Source organism: Castor canadensis, chromosome 3, assembly GCF_047511655.1.
Source record: "Castor canadensis chromosome 3, mCasCan1.hap1v2, whole genome shotgun sequence".
Classification (NCBI taxonomy): Eukaryota; Metazoa; Chordata; class Mammalia; order Rodentia; family Castoridae; genus Castor; species Castor canadensis.
The window spans coordinates 195,068,731-195,080,101 of record NC_133388.1 but is presented as its reverse complement, the minus strand read 5'-3'; the positions used below and the strand labels follow the sequence as shown (position 1 = coordinate 195,080,101).

At 48.8% G+C, this 11,371-nt stretch overlaps 1 protein-coding gene across 1 annotated transcript in view; it reads left to right on the top strand.

The window, feature by feature from the left end:
• Window positions 1–1,712: 1,712 nt before the first annotated feature.
• The window catches only part of Col22a1 (collagen type XXII alpha 1 chain), a 247,389-nt gene continuing 237,730 nt past the window's right edge, over window positions 1,713–11,371 (top strand). The window contains exon 1 of the mRNA XM_020188246.2: window positions 1,713–2,069. The gene's annotated coding sequence lies outside the window, so the exon portion shown is untranslated. The remainder of the gene's footprint in view (window positions 2,070–11,371) is intronic.

Below are 11,371 nucleotides of genomic sequence, written 5' to 3'. Positions count from 1 at the left end.
TTCTCTTCTTTCTCTCTCTCCTTCTAGACTAAGTAGGCTCTCAACTTACCTTCCTGCCCCACCCTAGGCCCCCTGGCTGCCAGTGGCCTTATCGAGCCCCACACTGGCCTTCCCCATCCTGTCCTATCTCTCCAAAGAGCTTCAGTGACTCCCAAGTCCTCAGGATGTGCCTACCTTCTCCCCATATGTCTTACTGCCTCCTCATCTGTGTTCTGCTCTCCAATCCGGCCACAATACCCCCTTAGCACCCCTCCCCTCAAAGTCCCAGGCCAAAAGGGGGCTTTCCCTCTGCCCAGAGGCCAAGTCCCCTGTGAACGTCAAGTTTCTTTTCAACCCCTCACCCAGGGACCTTCCTTTGTACGGTGGCTTCTCCTGTTCTCTGCAGTGTCTCTGTAGAGGGCTGTCTTTAGTACTGACTCTGCTGTTCCCCTCATTTATTCTCTGACTTTACTATCTGCTTGTGTCCTTCACGGTATTTAGTGGAGCTCAGGACCTGAACATGGCAGGTTGCTTTACTTTTTGCTGACTGCCTCCCGACTAGCAGACGCAGGAGCTCCCTGCGGAGCCCAGATCACCCCGGGCAGGGCACATCATGACTCCTTGTTAAGGGACTGACCCTCTTGCCCTTCTCGGGCAGGTGTGCCCATTCTCTTCTCTGCCCCTGTCCACCTGTGATTCTGACAGGCTGGGCACTGATCTCCTCCTGTTGCCATTCCAGGGACAGGGCCTGTCCTGCTCTGCTTATCCAGCACCTGATTCTGTGCCTGCATCCAGTGGTCGCTCTGTGAACACCTTTGAGATGAACTGCCACAAAGGTGGCAAGACAGGGAGGCAGGGGTGGATTGTTCAGAGTCCCTGGGTCACGTTGGAGCCCATTAGGTCTATTTGTTAACTGTTGCTACCCAGCAGGCAGCCAAATAAAGACACTCCAGAGCTTAGGAGGCCCATGGGGGTGGGGAGAGGAAGGTCATGTGAATTAAGCCATGCTCTCATCTAGTTCAAAATACCTGGCCAGGCCCATTTTTAGGAACAGTGCTGGGAAAGAGAAAGAAGAGCATCCAGGTCAGGACCTGCCCTTGCTCCATTGCTGAAGAGACCTAGGCTCCCCTCCTCGCTCTGCTGTGGGGCCTTGGCAGGTGAAAAAGGGTCTCTCTGAGCCTTCACTGTCCTCATCCAAACATAAGGACACAATCCACGCGGCCCTCCCCATCCCCAGCTGGAGGGAGGGCCCCCTAAACAGGAAGAGTCCTGCACCGAGGGCTCCCACAGGAGCAGGACAGCGCAGCGCACGGGTCCCATCTCCAGCAGAAACAAACTTTCCAAAGGAGCGGAGAGCGCAGCTGCGTCGCCAGTGGACTCGGGGGCTATTTCAGACTGCGCTGTAAAAGGGACTAAAATATCCGCTGAAGTCTATAATAGCACAGTTGTCCTCACTCTCCTGGGCTTCAGGGGCCTCCTTGGCGTCTGGAGCCTAAAGCGGTCTTGGTCCCCGAAACCCCTTCTCCTCCTTCCCCGCCAGCGCTCAGCCAGTGCTACGGCCTAGGCGCCTGCGGGCTCCTCTTTCCTCGGCTCGCTCCGGGCCCCTCCCCCTCCCGCCTCCCGAAGACACGTGCTCACCCCTCCCTCTCTTCCCGCCCCCCCTCCCCGCCCCCACCAAGCTCGTGGCCCCGCCCCCTCGCCCGGCCGGCCCCGCCCCGCGCTCTGTGCTCTTAGCCGGGGAATCCCTGCGCTGGGCCAGTTCGCTCCTGGGGAGGCTCGGGACATCTTTGTTCCTGGGCAGCAGAGGACTGGCCGAAGTGCCCGTCCCTTCCCTGTTTTTCAGTTTCTCACACACTGTTTATTCTGGCTACCCCTTTGAAAACTAGCTGTCTCTGGAATCCCTGCTTAGGGGAAGACTTACTACAAGTCTTGCCTGGGGACTGAATGTGCTAGATTTGGGGAGGCAGGGTGAAACCTCCACCCCCAGGAGGGGGCTGCCCAGGGCTGGCGTCTTCTCCTGACCCTGCTTGCAGTGGCTCTGAGCCCAGGACCAGAACCCAGTTGGATCGCCTTGAGCGTCTCCCTGCCAGGTAAGGCCTGAGTTCTCTTGTCTGCTTCAAGTGCTGGGGTCCCAGGTTTAGCTTTCTTCTACCTCCTGGGCACAGTGAAGGGTGAAGGGGTGCAAGCTGGGGAAAGTGCTGTCTCCAAGTGCAGGTCTGCTTCCAGCTAAAGCAGAGGTGTCTGGGCTTTGCCTCATTTCAGAGGGAAATGGCACAAATTCTGCTACTGTTTCTCCCTGTGCAGCCCAGGAGACAGGACTAGGATGTCCTCTGTGTCAAATGCAAGAGTCTGTTTCGAGTTGCTGCTTTAAAAGTAGTTGAAATGCATCATTTACTTTCAACCTTCCAGCAAGGAATCTGGAGTGAAAGGTGGGGGAAACTGAGATGGGGAGAACAGCCTCCTGTTCTTGATTGTTGCGTTGATTGGCAGGGCACTTTGCCATCTAAATTTAGGTCTGTCTCCTATTTGAGCATGTTGTTACCCTCCTCTAGACCAGAGAGATGTTTTGTATGTTTTTGCTTGGTTGGTTTCTTCTGCATGTCATGTTCTGTAGCAGACCAGAGTTCCTTGTCCTAGTTTATAAAGCATAACTTGGATTGGATATGTGATTGGAGAGACTGAGCAATGACAGGTAGACATGCTTAGCAGGCCCATTTAGAGGCCCTGCCTGCAGACCTGTCCTGGGCTCTCTGTAGGGTCCCCCTGCTCAGAACTACACTGCATTCCTTATCTTCTTCCAGACCCTGTACAAGTGCTTCTTTGTTGACACAGGTCATTATTGCCCCCAGTCTGTCTCTCCTCGATCTGGCAACATCTTAGAAAGCCAAAGACCAAGTCTTCAGACAAACTCTAGTTTATAGTTGTTCCAGAAAGTTATTTTTTAGGACCTCCATTTTGTTAGAGACCCACTATACAGGGTGCTCTGCCCAGTTTCATGTAGTAAGGATGGATGGGAGGGTGCAGGCTTGGCTGTCAGCTTTGCCGACCAGCACCAGCCTCATGGCTTTATCCAGCTGCCCTGAGTGAGTGACTTTGCCCAGTGAGCCTCCTTTTCCCCATTTGTCAAGGGGAAATGATAGAAGGGATTAAGTCAGTAACATGTGAAGTGTCTAGTACACGACAGGCATGAAATGTCTTAGTTTACTCCACCTCACAAACCTTGGGAGCTGTGGAAAGAAGCACCTCTGCTCCATCCTAGGTCCATTCTGGAGTTATTGAGAGGCTGGGGGAAATCACCCTGATTTTGTTGGGTGAGAGGTTGGATGGGAGGAGAGTCTCCTTTTCTGGAGGTGCAGGAAGGGCTCAGATTATGGGTCCTTTAAAGTGTTTAGAGCACAACTGTGCTTGCATCTAGTTTTTCTGGCATTTGTTCGAAGTTTCATCAGATTCTCAAAAGTTTTCACGCCTACAAAATGGTTCAGTAAGTGGCCCAAGGGCTGATCCAGCCTACAGAGAGTTTCAGTGCTTCACACTTGTCTTAATTACTTGTCAATGTGGCATGTTTAGATTTGATGTACAAGTCTGAATCTCAGCTTCTCTTATTCTCGATTCCCTGCAAGGCCATCAGCAGCAGTGACTGAGGAGCAGCTGCTGGCTAGAGACAGGGTGTGTGCTCCCTGGTCATCTGTGGTCATTGGGATGACCAGCAGGGGCTCTCCAAACGTGGTGTGTTCCTGCTCTCTCCTGCTGAGTCCACTGTAAGGGTGTCTCAGATAAGTGGAAGTGAATTTGGGGAGAGAAAAACAGACTGTCTTGGGATCAGAAGCTGTGACCTGTGTGGAAAGACAAATACTACCCAAGGAAGATAATTGGGTGGAGAGGAGAAGACAGATAGCCTCAGTGACCTGCGGTCTGCACTGAAGAAGATTTTTCCTTTTGGTCTTCAATGGGTTGAATTAGGAGGACTTGGAGGAGATGCTTATGGGGCACAGGATTCCAGGGCAGATGGAAAAACTGTCCAGAGATGGGAGGAGTTGACTCATTTGGTGTTGAGTCAACCCTACCAAGTACTGAGTCAACCTCAATCAGAGACTGGGTGTTCATTTCACAGGGCTGTTGGCAGGCTAGTCTGAACCTGAGTGTTTGGACCAGGTGAGCTTTTAAGGTCTCTTTCTAACTTGACATCCTGCCATTTGTAAGTTTTCTTTACAGCCCCAACAGTCCCTTCCTGCCTGCATCTCCCTCCAATGCTGATGGTGCTGTTTCTGATAGAAGCTAGCACAGGCTGTGTGGTTACTGTGGGCCAGGACTATGAATGAGCTCAGTTTATAAGCAAGGATCAGAGAGACTTGGAATGACATAGCTAAGGGAAATGGATTAAACGGCCATTTTCTGGTCAATAAAGGTCTATCTGCTCATTTGGGGAAACTTCCCTTCAAAACAGGACGGCATTTGGATACAGGGCTCCCAAGAAGAACCACAGCATAAGAAAGGCTTGTCGGGAGTTTTCAGGGTGGGAAAGGTCTCTGAGGAATTTTTTGCCAATCCCCTATTTAAGAATTGAAGACATGTCAAGTCGCCTGGCAAAAAGAACTGTGGAATCTGGTGAGATTGGAAAAATGCAGTTCTTCCATCTTATAAATGAGGAATCAGAGACCTGGGTGTGTATGTGTCGGGGGACCTGTATGGCTTGCATGGGGAGACAAAGCTGGGCTGACCCTTTGGTCTTCCTCCCCAAGACTTGGCATTGTGTGTGCCTGTGTGTACATGTGTGTGTCTGTGTATACTCATGTGTGTGCACACATGAGTGTCTGTAAGTATATGTGTGTTGGAAGGCAGAATTATGGTCCAAGACCAGGTGGCCAGGCTGACATCCTCTCCTTTGCACTTGCCTGAGGCAAGTGGGTTTGTGGAATCAATGAGTGAGTAAATAAATGATCACATGAATAACTGAATGAATTAATGAATGGTATGACATGCTCAACCCTTAGCTCTGTTACTTAGCAAGATCGATCACTTGCTTTTTGGTATTAATAAACAAGACTTTGGATTGCTTCCCAGCATTCCTGCAAGTGGATGAGTCACAAAATGCTAACTGTTCTCTTCTTCCTGTTGCTGTGAGCATCTTTACAAATATGGTTATGACTTCCCTCACTGGGCAGTGGTGTGCCTCCAGTGATTCCCTAGGAGGAGGCTTTCTGGGTCAGAGAGCAAGGGCACATCAGTGGTTCTCAGGAGGCATCAGGACTGAGCTTTCCTGAGAGGCTGAAAGTTGTGGTAACATCTTTCAAACAAACAAAGGGCATCTACACAAACAAAGGGCAGTCCTCGCAGACACCCAGGGGATGGTCGAGGGTCATCCCGCCTGCCTGCTGTGGTCCTGAAGACACCCTGCCAGAAGCCAGGCAGAGACCTCCTTGACAAACCCATCTAATGCTCAGTTCCCTTCTTCTGACCACCTGTCTCAACTTGTCCTCTGTCACTAGGAGCTCATTACTCCCAGCTAACTCTGGCTATGTTCTGGTAGAAGCTTTCCCTGTAACAACAACCTGGGCCAATTGCAGCTGGCCTGGTCTGCCCGGGAGCCCTGATACAGGACTCCAATCTACTCTTGGTGCCATAAAGACAAGAAAAACTACTACTATAAATTAGATGAAATTTCACTTAAAAATGAGTTATAAAGGTTCAGTTATGGCTGAGGTCTTCAGGAAAGATGAATAAGTTTGGATGTTGCTAGTATCCCCACTGTGACTGGAGTGAACAATACTCTGTGAGAAGGGAGCAAATCTCATGTTAAATGTTCCTACCACAGTAAAATGAGGCAAAGTAAAATAAAAATAAAACAGAACCAGAAAGGTGGTTGAACTACAGTTCAGGGTGACCACATGGGCTTCTGCCAGTAAATCACTCCTTTAATTGGCTCTTTGCATATGAGACTTGAACGCCCATTGTGGGTGCCATGCACAGACTTCTTACCAAGCCCGGATCCTGTGGCAGCTCTCCCGGAACCTGGGCACCTGCAGTAGCAGAGGCATCGCTACATCCTAAGGCAGCCTGTGGTGCTTTGTTGCATATGTGGTTGAGAATTCTTCCTTTTGTCTAAATGAAAGTTCTCTCTACCACTTCTGTCTATTCATCTTTACTTCATATTTTGGGGCATACTTAGAATAAATTAAGTCCCTTTTTCCATCATGTATTTTGAGCTCTGTAAAAGCGAAAACAGCATGCTTCCTGAGTGTATCTGAAACTGAGTGCCAGTTGGTCTGGGCAGTGTGATAGACATTCTCATACACCTCACGCACTCCTGTGAATTAGCTATGCTGTTAGCCACTGCAGACAGACACACGGAGACTCACAGATATGTCACCCCACAGCTACTAAAGTATAGGCCTGGGATTCAACTCATGACTTAACCCTTCACATTCCTGACTTCTTTAAATATAAATCTATATAATTCATACAAATGAATAATAGGTAACTATATATACACATATAGGTAAGCATATCTAATTCACATAAAAGGCAAATGTGGCAATTTGGGCAGTTTTTTTTTTTTTTAATTTTAAAAACTATTCTTGCCAGGCCTGGTGGCTCATGCCTGTAATCCTAGCTACTCAGGAGGCAGAGATCAGGAGGATCATGGTTCAAAGCAAATCTGGGCAAATAGTTCTCAAGACCCTATCTCAAAAATACTCAACACAAAATAGGCCCAGTGGAGTGGCTCAAATGGTAGAGCACCTGCCTAGCAAGTGTGAAGCCCTGAGTTAAAACTCCAGTGCTACCAAAGAATAAAAACTATTCTTTGTTGGATGTTTGAAATCATAAAGGTAACAGAAGCATACTGTTATAAGAACAACAGTATCACCAGCCTTCCTGCAGTCTTATCTCTCAATATAACCAGTAGTAACCTTCTAACAAATGTCCTCTCATAACCTTATCTATATCTAAATGTACACATCAGTCAAAATCCAACATTTGAACAATTTGAGAATAACTGACAACTACTGAAGAACACATTTATCCCACAGAATGTTGGGCTTGTAGAAGGCTCCCATAGATCACTGACAGGATAAACTGTTGTAAGTTTTTTGTTTTGACTGGTCCAATGCATGTGGAGAACCTTTTGGGGAGCAGTGCTGGATTTCTTTCTCTGTTAGCAACATTGCTGGGCAGAGGGAGGCAGGGATGGGATGCCCCTAGCGCTCTGGAGAAATGTGATGCTGATCCATCCTGGCTTTATGTTACCACCACCACCACCACCACCACCACCCGTGCCTGCCAACACCTCCCTGTTATCAACTGCTGTAATCACCTGTTCCCACACCTATTTTTGCCACTAGGCACTGAGCTCCTGTAGCCCATAAGCTCGGAACTACCAGAGCTGTGCAACGCTGGGCATGGGAGGGACTCAGCCAGTGTTTGTGGACTGAAGCAGTTTAAAAATGGTCATAATGAAGTGCTTCTTAAGGAGTTGAAACCTGTGCAGAACTCTTGGCTCACAGAAGGTGTTAGATTAGTGAAATCATCATGTAATTATCATCGCCATTAAGTAAGTGAACGAAATACTGAAATTGGAAAAGTCATCTGACATGTGCCATGCCTGGCGTGGTACCTCGCCTACAGTCTCAGGGAGGATCCTGTCTGCTTACCAGGCATTCTGGCACCTGGACCAAGAGGAGGCCCTCACTGAGCCCAGGAGTCTGATTCATGCTCTAGGCTGGGTCTGAATTTGGCAGTTCCATTTCTTAGCTGTGTGGTTTCTAGAACCTGGTAGAGCCTCTCTGGGCTGGAGTCCAGGGAGAGGGTTCAGAAAACAGCATGAGTATCATCTTAGGACCCTGGAATTCCTGATCGGCAAACAAATCTGACAGCCTTGCACCTGGCAGGTTGGTTTTTACCGAAGCCTCTGGGTCCTGTAGGAAATGGACGGAGGACCCCCACTGTGATGGCTGAGAAATGTCTCTTGGTCTCTATGTGTTGGCACACTTTTGAGTCAGTTCCCTGGGAAGAGAATTCACTCTGCAGGCCTCTGTTCTTGCCCCCTCTGGGTGCAGTCCTCACAGGTTCGCATCTGTGAAACCACAGGGTCCTGGTAAAACCTGAGGTGATTTCCTGAAAGAACAGAACCACCCTGGTGAGTAGACAAAGAAAGTGACTCTTGTGCCAATCCACATGCTTGCTCTGTTCTTGGGAATTAGAAGTTTCAAGATCATTTAAAAGAATTTTTTTTAGAAAAAAAATGAATGCACTCTGTCTTTCTGAGTTACGTATGCTGTTCGGACAGTCAACACATTGATTCATTCTGTTACCCTCACTCAAGGAGAATCTGCTATGTGTCCATTGCTGTTCCAGTCCACAGACCTGATCCCTATGTCTAAGGAGCTCAGAGATGGACGTAGCCCAATCAGTAGACCACTTTTAGTACCACCTGTGGAGTAGGAAAGCCTAGGGAGTGTGGAAGCCCAAGGAAGACATTGGCATCCTTCTTACCTGGGAAACCAGGGAAGGCGTCATGGACACATAAACTGGGTTTTGAAGGCTGAGTAGGAGTCTGCCTGGCAAAGAAAAGATATCATCTCTAAGGTGACAGCAGAGACAAGGTAAGAAGCTAGAAAAAGGAAGTGCTGGTGTTAGAGGAAGAAAAGTCTTTAGGGTTGGAGATTAAGGTTCATGAGTTAGTGTTTGAGGCCATGAACCTGGAAAAGGAGGTTGGGGTCAGGTTAAGAAAGGTCTGGAGAGCCCAGAGAACGCTTTGAGCTGCAAAGTCACATAGATCCACCTGTCTTGCTCAATGATGTCTGTGTTTTGGGGAGACAAGGCCCTTCGCAAATGCAGAGTGCAGTAAACTGGGAACTCACAGTGCACAGGTAGGGGTCACAAAGGAGAGTGTCTCTAGGTTTTATAGTGGGTAAAACCTAGCCCCGAGGAAGAGCAGAGAGCTTGGGTTAGAGACCAGAGTGTGGCTGAAGGTATGGACTCCCAACAGCCTGACTGCCTGAGGTTGCCTGGTACGCAACACAGCTCTGCACTGGCCAATGGCCTGTCTGAGCTGGACCCCAGGCCTATCCTTCAGCCACCTCATCCCTGGACAGCCACCATGTCCGAAACTTCTCCTGGTCCAATGGGCCAGACTTGTGAGATGCACTTAGTGTCTTGCAGAGTTAAGAGTTCCTGGTCACTGAAGACAGCTAAGTTAAATGACTGTAATAGGAACCGAGAGGACATTCAAGCCCCGGGTTAATGGAGGGGGTAGGGCAGCCCACGATCTCTGATGAGTTCTCTTATGGGTGTGATTCCACTGTGGTGCAGAGAGTTCTGTGATTAGGAAGTTAGTACTGAAAAGGATTCTTTGGGATTGATAGCCTCCTTTTACCCAGTGCCTGTTGTGGGTCGTCTGTCTGTCTGCCCATCTATCTATATGTTCTCTGTGGCTGCTTTTCACTGGCAACCAGGTACTGTGCTAGGGAATCTAATCCATCCAAGCAACAGGTAAGGTGGATCAATAGCCCTTTTCTACAGGTGAGGCAACTGAAGCTGGGAGAAAGCCAAGCTGAGGTCACATGGTTAGAGAGCCAGGAGGGCAGAACCAGCCAGTGTTGCTTTGGCTCAAAGCCTGTGACTGTCCCACTGCACTGTCTCACCCCACAGTGGGGGTGCTGCATGGGCTTTCTCATTATTCTTCCCCAAGAAAGGGGGAGCCCTCTGGGATGGCATGGATGCCAGAGCACTATTTATATGCATTGCTTCACCAGAGCAGACACTCTCAAAATATATTAAACAGAAATATCCCCTGTCCTCAAAGCCCCTGAAATCTGAGCCGATCTCCTGTAAAAGAACTGAGGTAGTGTGCTGGGGGAAGGGGGGAGAGGGAAGAAAATTGGGCAGAATTTCATACTGAAAATGTGAAAGAAATACGCGTGGGGCTATGACAGCTCCCAATGTCTGCTGAAACTAATGATGCAGTGAAGAGTGATTCGCATTTTCTTATGCTGATGGTGGGGCTGGCTGAGGGAGGCCATCCTGTGCTGCTGGCCCCTGGGGCCCAGAAGGATGCTGAGGGAGTGTGTCTGAATGGGTCTTCCTTTGGAGGGGGAGGTCGGACAGGGAAATTCTGGGAACGCAGGTTTAAATTTAGTTATCTATCAAAGTTGAAAGGAGAGGAAGAGGAAGCAAGATGCAGAACCCGGAAGGAGTTGAAGGAAGCAGGAATGCCAAAGGAGATACTGTGTGTGGAGCTCTACACAGGAGGGAACAGTGTGTGCTCACCTTGCTAAACACAGCAAGTGCCCACTCCATGCTTTTCCAGCAAAAGAGCTGCAGCTCCAGTTGGCTTAAAATGGGGATAGGGAAATGTTTGTCTTATGGCACCCAAAAGCTCTGGGTATCAGTGGACTTTGGGCAAAACTAAGTTAAGTAACCTGAGTGATGAATCTTGTCTTGTTCTTCTCAAAACAGTCACTAGTGTCTTCATACTCAGCAGCTGTAGCAGAAATGTACCTCTTTATCCAACAGCACTAGCAGAGATCCATGTGCTTTGTCTCTGGTCATCAGATTCCAGCATCCAGGAGGAATGTGGAGTCCTAGCTGACCCAGTCATTCTCATGCTGTTCCCTAGCCAGGAAAGCAAATGTACCCATATGAACCACATCAACTGAGAATAGGAGGGAATGACTGCAAAAAACAAGAGATGGATCCTGCTTCCTGAAGGCAGAAGAAATCATGAGAACAGGCAGGAAACAATCATTGGTGCCTAGGAACGAGGAAGGTGGCTGGGTGGCAATGACCTCTGGACCCTTCATTTCCAAGGTATACCTGGGCCAAGGTCTTGGCTCTTCTCCCAAACTCCATTTAATGCCCAAATGTTAGAATCAACACCTTGCAATGCAATGAAACATGATTCAATATCTATGCGCACCTTGCTACATGTTTTTAAAACACCAAACTCAAACCACTAGCACTTAAGGAACTGCAGCGTCCTGGAGCATCCTTTCCATGTTTATCTTTATTCTCCTTAAAGATGGACTTCCCCAGACTGTAAATCTAGCTTCTGCCGCTTAATAACTGCATGACCTTGAGCAATCTTGGCTCAGTGAATCCTAACTAAACTCATGGATAAATCAGTCCTGACTCAGAATGCCACCAACCTTGAGTTCACTGGTGTGTGTGTGTGTGTGTGTGGGGGGGGGTTTCTTTATTTACCCATCGGGCCCTTCAGTGTGATCTGGGGGTGATTAATGGTAATAATGCTAGTGGACCCCCCTTTGGACAGCTGGAACTCAGGTGCATGTGAGAATGAAACCCTCCTATGTTCCCCTGGTCCCTGCTTCCAACCATGACAATAAGACCCTGTTCCTGTGTCTTAGCCGAACTCAACCACATCCCAGGACTCTGT